The sequence below is a fragment of the Eleginops maclovinus genome, chromosome 19 (genome assembly GCF_036324505.1).
Source record: "Eleginops maclovinus isolate JMC-PN-2008 ecotype Puerto Natales chromosome 19, JC_Emac_rtc_rv5, whole genome shotgun sequence".
Lineage (NCBI taxonomy): Eukaryota > Metazoa > Chordata > Actinopteri > Perciformes > Eleginopidae > Eleginops > Eleginops maclovinus.
In genome coordinates, this window is record NC_086367.1 from 7,187,329 (window position 1) to 7,197,537 (window position 10,209).

A 10,209-nucleotide genomic window follows, 5' to 3' on the forward strand; every position below is an offset into this window, starting at 1 on the left:
CATATTTGATAATGAGCTAAGACAAGGGCTTTTTATGTTTCAAAAGGGCCTCCATATAGATGATGTGTTGTACAGCTTGTTAAGTATTATAGGTACAACAAGGGAAGATGTTGGGAGATGGTTTTTGATTCACCCGTTTTTCATGTTTAGCTTAACCTACATTCATGGATGAGCAAGAAAGAGATTAACATTAGTTTGTCTTTAGATTAGATTCATCAGTAGGAATTCTCTTGTTGAAAACATCCCACATTGCTCTCCTCATAAATAAGAACTATTAACTATAAATAAAATCCATTTGAATACATTTAATTATGATCAAGATTGTACTTTCTTGTATATCCCACAATTCGCACAGTAGTGTGTGCTTACAAGTGATTTCTTAACCAAATAGCCAGCAACGGACTAAGCCAAAGTTCACTCACTGTCTTTTAAATCCATTGCCTGTTAGCGCTTTGTATTTGTCATTTTCAGACCTCTTCCAAGGCTTAGTTGAAGATTGGATTTTCTTCAACCATCCCAAATATATGCTAATTTGGCATTGATTTTCTTTAACAGTCTTCAGATGAACGTCTGGATTGACCTTTTGGTAAAGGAATTAGCTAGGCCACATCATTAGGTTCCAAGCACCGAAAAAGTCAGGGGCGAAGATTCAATGAAATCCCTCAAGTTATTCGGGTCTGAGCAGCGACTACATCAGGAGCAAAGGACCCTATTGAAACTGTAGGAATTATTATTTTTCTAGAATGAATCAGGATTTTGAGTGTCTGAATATGCATTAAAACTGGATCAAACTTATCACCAAATTCAACCCTGGTGAATGTATGTCAAATTAAGGACTTGCACATGGGTGAAGGAAATGGCTGAACATAGAAAGCAGCCCCTGACGTGAACAAGACAATGGCGCAGGATGTCAATTCCAGTGCAACACTCTTTACACAAGACACAATCCTGTTCTTCCAGTGTCCTACGATGACAACAATGCATTTAAGTACCTCTGACGTGCGTGGATGTGTGAGGACCCGTTCATTGCTGCCAGCCAGTCTTTTTTGGGCATGTCTGGAAATAGCATACACTTGGAGCAACCCAAGAAACTAAATTATTGCTACAGTGTGCCAAAATAAAACTTTCCTCTACAATTGTCCCAGTTCTTCCACACACTGCTGACATTTTACTTAAGAGCATTATGCTTGGGCAAGATTATAAAATCCAAATGTGACCTGCTCTTTTCAGTAAGAATAAAAGCTGAATCAGTTTTCTGAAGTAATACCCAACATTTTATGTGTCACTGAAAACTGGTGGAAGGGAAAGTTGCTTTGTAGAACATAAAGACACCACAAGTACATACACACACCAAGCTGTACTGTAGACTGCTGGGGGATAACATTGCACTATAAAGGCACTTGATGTCTCACAGCCCCCTGTGGTTTCTGCCTTGCAGTTTTCCCAGCATGCACCATTAATACTCGGTAGCAGTGGACCAGTGTCTGGTGGTTCCTGAAGAGAATAAAGACAGATGTGCAATGCCATTAGCGCTGTCAATCAATAATATAATATTAGACTTAGAGAGAAAAAAATCATGAACAGCTACTCTCAAGAGTTCATGTGAAGTTAATGAAATACAAAGGGGATACACGATTTGTTGCGTATTTTCAAACTTTTTGTAATATTGCAATTTTTTTATTTGGTACATTGTACAAATACACAATTTATGACTGTTGCCACAGGTTTGATTCAGGTTAAGGCACAACGCTACTCTGTTTAGTTGAGGAAAACATTGGTGACATTGAAACCAATGTTGGTAGGAAGTTTTATAAATCTGCACTGCCACGAAAAATTACGCTTTCGTGAAATTTCTCCTGGCCGACTCATTGGAAACTATTGTCAGGTAAATTTAAACAGGAACCTTTGCCATATGAGCAAAAGTCCATATGTAATGCGCACGTTCTGTTGTTCCCATTGGCATAGAGCTGTTGAACATTAACTTTAACAAAGGATACGGATAACATATCGCCCACGGCAGTTTTGTCATTGTATGTATAGCCTATATTTGTATTACGCTATCATCATTCAACATGTAGAATGAACGTGTAATCTATAGAGTCGATTTACATAGATAATTCACAACCATGAACCTAATCTGGATCTTAAACCTGCCAATTGCCAACAATTGTTACTACATATAAAATATGTTTTCGTTTTTAGATCGCGTGTTTCAAAGGCATCTGCGTCTTGTGTACATAACACAGCGCAATATGAATACTGTCATTTCCAACAGTGAAGCGTTATATGTGCTTACGAACACTTTAAACAAACTCTACACACGGTCGCCAGCGTTTGTAGATTTTGTTCGTAACTCCAAACTTTTCGTAGCTACTAAAAAGTTGATGAATGCGAAACCGAAATAATTGATCCGAACGGATCACGGATCAATGATGATCCGTTGCACCACTACTAGCTACTCACTAAACCACACAGATGTGTATTTGTTCATTACGTGTTCGTTTTCATCCCTCTCAGATCTGACCACAATGACATAGCCGCCAGTAATATCAGGTAACAGGACGGATGCTGTGGAGATCAGCCTTCACAAACGCATTCTGTTCGCATTGAACGAGGTGACTTAGAACTGGTCTAGCTAGGCTAACTTTTAACACAATTCACTGAGGTTAGCTAGCAACCTAACAAGCTGATAAGCTTAAGCATGTTAATACACTTTATTTGGCTAAAATAATTTTACTTCAGCAACGTTAAAATGATACAGCATACAATGTTTTTGCCAGATTAGCTGCTACTAGACTTACCTCAAAACCAAAACCACTCGCTGACGACTGAGCACTCCACTTCAAGAGGGACCGATGGGTAAAAAAGCGCGCGCTGTGGTTTATCTTGCTTATGATTGGTCGGTGGTCGTGGAACGCGAGTCATTTGAACAAAGATTTTATTTACTGTGAAGATAGCAAACTTGTTTCTTGCTCATTATACAGTCCGTTATACAGTCTATGGTTGCTCGGTCAGTCGTCGGTCAGCCCCCCCCCCCCCCCCTAAAAAAAAAACTCTTCGGATCTACACGATTCACGTCAATGACATATTTTGAGTTGAAAACGGCGAATTTCGCCGAAAGGTGACTAGTTTGCAGGTATGGAAGGTGGCGCGATTTGAGATGGAGGGCAGGAAGTAAAAATGGAGAATACGTCTATGGAGGAAACCGTTGCAGAGAGTCCGTATTGTACGGATTTAGATCCAGTTTCAAGACAAAGATACAAGCAATTAATTAACAAATCTGTTGGACCTGACCCATATCTCATGAAGATGAGTGAGTTTTCGACAGAACCTAAAGATTTGCCGACAATCGAGGCTGTTGATATCACAAAGTATCTGGTCCTTCAGACATCCTACTACACCAAACTGCTGATGACAGTCTATAAAAGTCTGGAGGCATATCACTTTTTTGTCAGCGGGTGGGTCCACAGCCTCGGTACCAAACGGCTCCACGATGATTATCGTTTGGTCTTTGCCAGGGTGAGTGTTTGTTGGAAGACATCCGCCATGACGTCTGTCAGTTCGTGCGTGGCAACAGGACATTTATGGAGACAGGGACAGTGTTGGATGAAGGGAGGAGGGGATAACCAAGAACATCTGAGGAAAACACCCATTGTGTAAGACAAGCAGCCAGCGGACAACCCACAATCAGAGGGCATCAGTGGGAATGGGACATTAAATGATCAAGGTCAATTATTGTACTAAGATGTGTAACCAGCATTATTATAATTATTACAAATGTGATCGTCAGAAAATCTATGCAAACCTCGAATTCGGTTTTCAAGCATGTACGCATACAATCGCAGTAGTACGGATCGTTCTCTCTCATCCATCCGTACTACTGCGATTGTACGCGTACGCGCTTTTTGACCTTGATCATTTAATGTCCTATTCCCACTGATGCCCTCTGATTGTGGGTTGTCAGCTGGCTGCTTCGGTTCGGAGCTCTCGGCTGTCTGCTTCAGATCCGGGCTCATATCCGGGCTCTCAGCAGTCTGTTGGAGATCTAACATAGCCTCAGCACATTCCGACTGTGTCTGTTGGTGTTCCTATAGCTTCATCCTCTGCTGTCGTTGAAGAGATGCCTCAGATTTGGACTTAGTTTTTTGGTAACCGAGTTTGACCGTCGTAGCCCAGTCTACCGACTCAACGTCACTCAAAGCGCTAGGGCAGCCTAAAAAGTCCCAATGAAGTCCCTATTAGACTACCGGCAACTTAATAATCATTACTAAGTAACAGAGCATTTGACGACAACCAAATGCTATATAAACACAGCCACAAAAACCAAGTAAACTAGCTAACATACCTCTGACGAAGTGGTCGCTGCAGACAAGGCATTAGCAGACTCTGCTCTTCCCGACCGCAGACGTAGGTTTAAAATCCACTTTTTACGGCGTAGTTCTGAGAGCTTTTCACATTTCTCACCTTTGGCAACGACAATCTTTGGTACTCTATAAAACACCTTTTCCCTTTCCTCGGTTAGAACAATTGGAGCCGCCGTAAACTACACAAAACATTAGCATTTTTTCGGACGGCAGATCCTCAGAAGCTACTTCACTTCCTGCCCTCCATCTGAATTTCGCGCTCTCGCGATGCAGCAGTGTGACGTCACGTGAAACCAACCTATTCCACACTACACAACTTGCATCCAATGCCTACATTTAGTTGCTATTAAAATATACTGCAGAATGAATTCTGAAACATTGACATATTGAAAGGGTAATACAGTATGTATGTATGTGTATGTATGTATGTATGTATGTATGCATGTATGTATGTATGTATGTATGTATGTATGTATGTATGTATGTATGTATGTATGTATGTATGTATGTATGTATGTATGTATGTATGTATGTATAATAAACAGAAATGAGAGAACATGGGATGGTTCGGAACAATCCCATATTGATAATCTTCTGTGCACCCCCCCCCCCCCCTCATAACTAATATGTTTGTTACGTAATCTAAAGAGGACATAATGCTCATTTGCAGGTTAATATTTGGATTGTCACCCCTACAGTGAAACGTTTACATGCTTTAATGTTCAAAGTGATTTATTTTTCTCATACTGCTATAGCACATCTTTTCACCCTCTGTCTGAAACCAGCGCCCAGTATGCTCTGATTGGGCTGCTGGACAGCTCTGATGTGATTTGGTCAACTGCTTAAAGATGTCCCGCCCCTAGTCTTTCATGTACAATGAGTTGGAGTGCTAGCCAATAGAAGTGTGAGCGTTACATAGTGGTGTCATCTTGTTACGGAAGTAAAAAAGGAGGCCAATAGAGGCCACTTTTTCTTCTATGCCACTTTTTTTGTAACAATGTTAATATCCCCACTGTGGGAATAGAAAACTGACTCTGACTCAGACGCAGAACTTTGACATGCACTAAAAACACATTACATAATAGGGCCCTGTTAAGATGTGGGCCCTGATGTCAAAATAACACCCAATCCAATCATTTATATTGTTCAAAGCTCCAGTTACTGAGAGAGCTATTAATTCATTCATCAGGTGGTTTTGGAACCATTACAATATATTAGATAAAAACTAGAGATAGATAAAAATAAAGCTTTGTTCATCAATTTATTTCATCCACAAGTTCAGAATGAGCTGGCTGAGACCCTGGTGTTGATTAACTTATTTATTCCGTTATACATAATTATAGGGCAGGAAAGATGTTGATTCATTTGTTTCCATTCTACAACATGTAAATGAGGTACTGCAAAATATATGATGTCAAGGATGTTTCAATATATTCTGTCCAGCATGCTTGAAAAAACTCCAGCTGTGACCCTGAACTCTAATTAAGCAGCTATAGAAAATGAATGAATAATCAAGTCACAGGGCCAGTTGAAGTGCAATTATGTGGCCTTGTCGTCAATAATGGCACCTCGGATATGCAGTAAACTTTCCATAGTGACTTTGAATTTCAACAGGAAGCTGTGATTTCAACTTTTTAGTTACCGGTATGTATATATATATATTTATATATATATATATATATATTCACATATGTTTCCATGGCTGTATATATATCTCCTCTGCCAATGCAAAACTGCTTTTTTTGCTGTTGACTCTTGTGGTGTTGTTTGGTGGATTGGATGATTGAAGTCTGATGAAACAAGACATATTAGCAACAATTTATTTATTAACAACTTATTTATTTAACAACCAGCCTGAGTAGCGTGTGGAAGAACCATACACAGCCACAACAGGCAGGCCATTCCATCCTCTCCACTCCTACTCTATCGTGCAGCAATCAGCAAAGCGTTCTCTGTGTCTTCTCCACACTGTGACCCTGCGATCCAAGTTTCGTCGGCAGAATCTGGACTCATCGCTGAACATAATGTTCCTCCACATGTTGAGGTTCCATTGCAAATGGGCCTGACAGTGAAGGGCAGTCAAGGCAGGCCTGCATGAGAAGGAGAGGCTGTTGTGGCTGTGTATGGTTCTTCCACACGCTACTCTGCTGGTTGTTAAATAAATAAGTTGTTAATAAATATATTGTTGCCAATACGTCTTATTTCATCAGACTTCAATCATCCAATCCACCAAACAACACCAAAAGAGTCAACAGCTAAAAAAGCAGTTTTGCATTGGCGCAGGAGATTTGTCACAGTTTTCATGGGCGCAACCCACATACTCAGCTCTGCTGCTCCTCCCACAAATGCATGTTCCTCACAAATGTGGCACCATTTGAAAATAAGCATTGTTACATCAAAGAAGTAATCTAGCAAACACACATTTCCTTACTTTTTGTGTTAAGTAAAGTTATACCATGTTCCTTCAACTTATCTTTGTGTTTGGTCAGCAGGTTTCACAGGAAGTCTGGGGGGATTTCAGACATGACTGGGGGTATTTTTGCAACACAAGGTAGCTTTATTCTGATTCCTACTTTTATGTCAGGAAGACACTTTCCAACCCCTGCCACTGTCTAAAAGGATAAGTAGATCTTAGTATTGCTGGCGGTAGTGGGATTCAATTTACTTTAGTGCTGTACTATATTTATGAGGTACATAGACTTTACTAAAGTATTTCTTTCTGTGTGACTTGAGACTTTTACTATACTGCATTTAAAATGTAAATATTGTACTTTTTAGGTCACAACATTAATTTTACAGCTGTACATTACTTTAAGTACACCTGAAACAATTCATGGGATGACAATGTTGCAATACAATTAAGTATCGAAACCTAACGAAAACATTTCCCAGTTTGGGATGAATACAGCATTTCTGATTATGATTCTATCACTCTTGATCACAGTTAAATGATTTAACTTGAGTGCGACACGCTCGATTAACCCATGAGACCTCCTAAAGGCCTCAAAAGCTACATTTGAAGGGGGTCTCAAATTTGGTCAAAAAAGACAAAAACAAAAAAAAAACATTTATTCACAAATATGTTTACCAAGAGGAGCCAGTCAGTCCTTTGCATGTATGGAAATTAGCCATGTGCGCCAAACAGAAGAAAGACGTAATGTTGAGAGGTCATACTAAAAATGGGTAGCAAGCGAAAGCTTAACCAGAGTGTGTCACTCACACACTTTGGGTTCACATCCTAAAAGGTGACACTCAGAGATGAAGTGGCACCGAAAGATGTTGCTGGTGCAACTAGCACAGTGGGCCCGCTCGCTACCAGAACAGAGGATCCTCTCCCACCCAGTGACTCCCCAGAAGAACAACGTGAAGTTGAGGCCGAGTGCTCCGGAGACGCAGCAGGTGCTGAGGTAACGTTAGCACTAGCTGCTACTGCTTCTAGCACAAGTGACTTGCCGGCTGGTTGGTCAACTTGGACAACGAAGCAGGTGGGCGAAGGGAAAGACCGCAACCCTTGGCTTGACATTTAGGCAGGAACATTGGGGTGTTTAGTGTGTAGAAAAAGCCGGACCGGGTTTACACCTCGCAGAAAAATGGATCAACGGTGATGTTACTAGCTCTGAAGCAGAGGCTACGAAAGATGATATACAGACACAGGGACAGCCAGGCCCACTCAAGGTCAGTGGAAATAGCCAAGATGAAAGAGAAAGACTACCTCCTGAACACTTTCATTGTATGGAGAAAATTTATATCGGTATTGCGCAACAATCGGGAGATGGACCCCCCCGAATATTGAGGGGTATTTCGCACACTGATCTGAATACTAGGGTAGGAGTACCCATTAAGCCCATGCACCCTTTAAGCCCACTTTTAACTTTGATGTCAATTTACAAAAAAAGGAAAACATATATTTTGTCATCAATTATTTCATCCAATCAAATGGTTTGTTACTTCTATCACATTTTTTATTGCACACCAATCACATTTTCCATTGTTGAGTTAGCCCCGCCCAAATGTATATAGGTTCGGGACCCCTGACAAGAAGACAGCCAAAAACTTTGGTGTTTTGGGACCTGTCAGAAATTATCAAATTTCATCAATTTTCAGCCACATCTTTGGTAAGTACATTAATATTATGTCAAATAAGAGGTAAATGTGCTAATTTTGATATACAGATATATAGTATTTTGCCGAATTATACCATTTCCCTTCAAATGGAAAGATGAGTTTTATGAGCTTGCAAACATAGCTAATCTCATGCTAATACCCCCTGCCGTGTTAAAGCTACACTGCCACAAGAACTTAAGTTGTCAGCTACAAATATTAAGCGTTTTGTTATTCCTTTAACATTGATATTTAGATAAATACATCATAGATTGTTCTGTGGAGTTGATTAATTTCATAAATTAGCTTCTTTTACAGATGGGCTTAAATGGTACATCACATGAAAGTGCATGCAAACTACAGCGAGCACATGCTAATATTTAATGATAAAAACTTAATATTTCTGAATTTGTGCACAGCAGTAACTGCTGTAATGTTTGATTCAAACTATATTTAAGCTCCACGCATGTTTTTGTAAACATATCTTACATTTTGAAAAGAAAGCTTTGTCTTTTTTCAGCGCTCATCATGGCGGAACCATTTAAGCCCACCTCATGTATTTCAATAGAGAATTTCCTCTAGTACCAGTTAAATGCAGTTTTCTGTTCAAAATTGTTTAAAATAAACAGTGCAATGTGTGACTTTAAATTACTGATCTACTTTACTATATAGATACGCATAGATAGATAGATAGATGGAGATAGAGAGACAGACAGAGAGATATAGCCTATAGATAGATAGATAGAATGTAAACTAACTTGGTGTGATTATGATTATAGATGTCTTTGTTTTCAGCAAGGAAATGTCAAAGAGAAAAAACTACAGCACATGTCCAAAGATGGTAGAGGCATGTCGCCTTTACCATGACGGAGCAATAAGGATAATAAGGCCCATTCTACCTGAGCAACCACATTGAGGTGGAGACTGCATACAAACAAAAAATTAAACTACCTCTCGCACTGGTTGCTGGGGGGTTGATACTGGATAGAAAATGGCAGCTAATATCCATTTTGTTTCTTAAAAATGCTTTTTAGGGACAATTTTGTAAAAGATATGTTTTATTCCCTGGAAATGTGCTTGAGAAAATATCACCATTTGGTATGCTATATGCTCCATTTCTGGGTTGATTAGGCATGTACACCTCAGGGATATCGTCGCTGTCCGATGAAAACCTCGTAGGCCTATGTCCATTTTTGCCGATTTTGAGATTTTACGATGGATACAATGTCCAGGTTCATTTCCGTATACAGTATGCGTCATGTACCTAAGTGACCAATGAAAAGTTGTGAAATCATGTCATCTGATTTTCAAGTATATCCATTTGGTGTCAAAGCTGTCAATCACGCCGCGTATCTCCCGCTCTGTGGAGCCATCTCAGCTGTCTCGTGTCATCTCATTAGCGTCTCTGGAAGCGCATCATCGGGTAGCTGAATAACACTTTGAAGGTAAGGTATTTCGTTTTTTTGTCAACTGTACTCAAGTTTAATCTAGTTGCAATATATTCACAACTGTTATTTACCGGTAGGCCTAAATTATCTAGATTAAGTAATTGTCATCTAATATTTTTATTGTGAACCTGGCTGACGAACGTAAGATAATAACTAAGCTCTCCACAGGCTAGCCTAGTGCAAACAAACTCGGTGACATTGATACGATTCAAACAATCATGTTTTTTTCTGAGTCAAAATGATCCAATTGTAGCCTATAATATAACTGTCGTGATTGTCACTAGAAAATGCCTCAC

At 39.8% G+C, this 10,209-nt stretch overlaps 1 long non-coding RNA gene across 1 annotated transcript; it reads left to right on the forward strand.

Annotated features, from left to right (window-relative positions):
* Nucleotides 1–8,193: 8,193 nt before the first annotated feature.
* LOC134881512 (uncharacterized) lies at nucleotides 8,194–9,306 on the forward strand. The gene is made up of 2 exons (XR_010168052.1): nucleotides 8,194–8,479; nucleotides 9,261–9,306. It is a non-coding gene; the product is annotated as an uncharacterized LOC134881512 (long non-coding RNA).
* The last annotated feature ends 903 nt before the right edge of the window (nucleotides 9,307–10,209 follow it).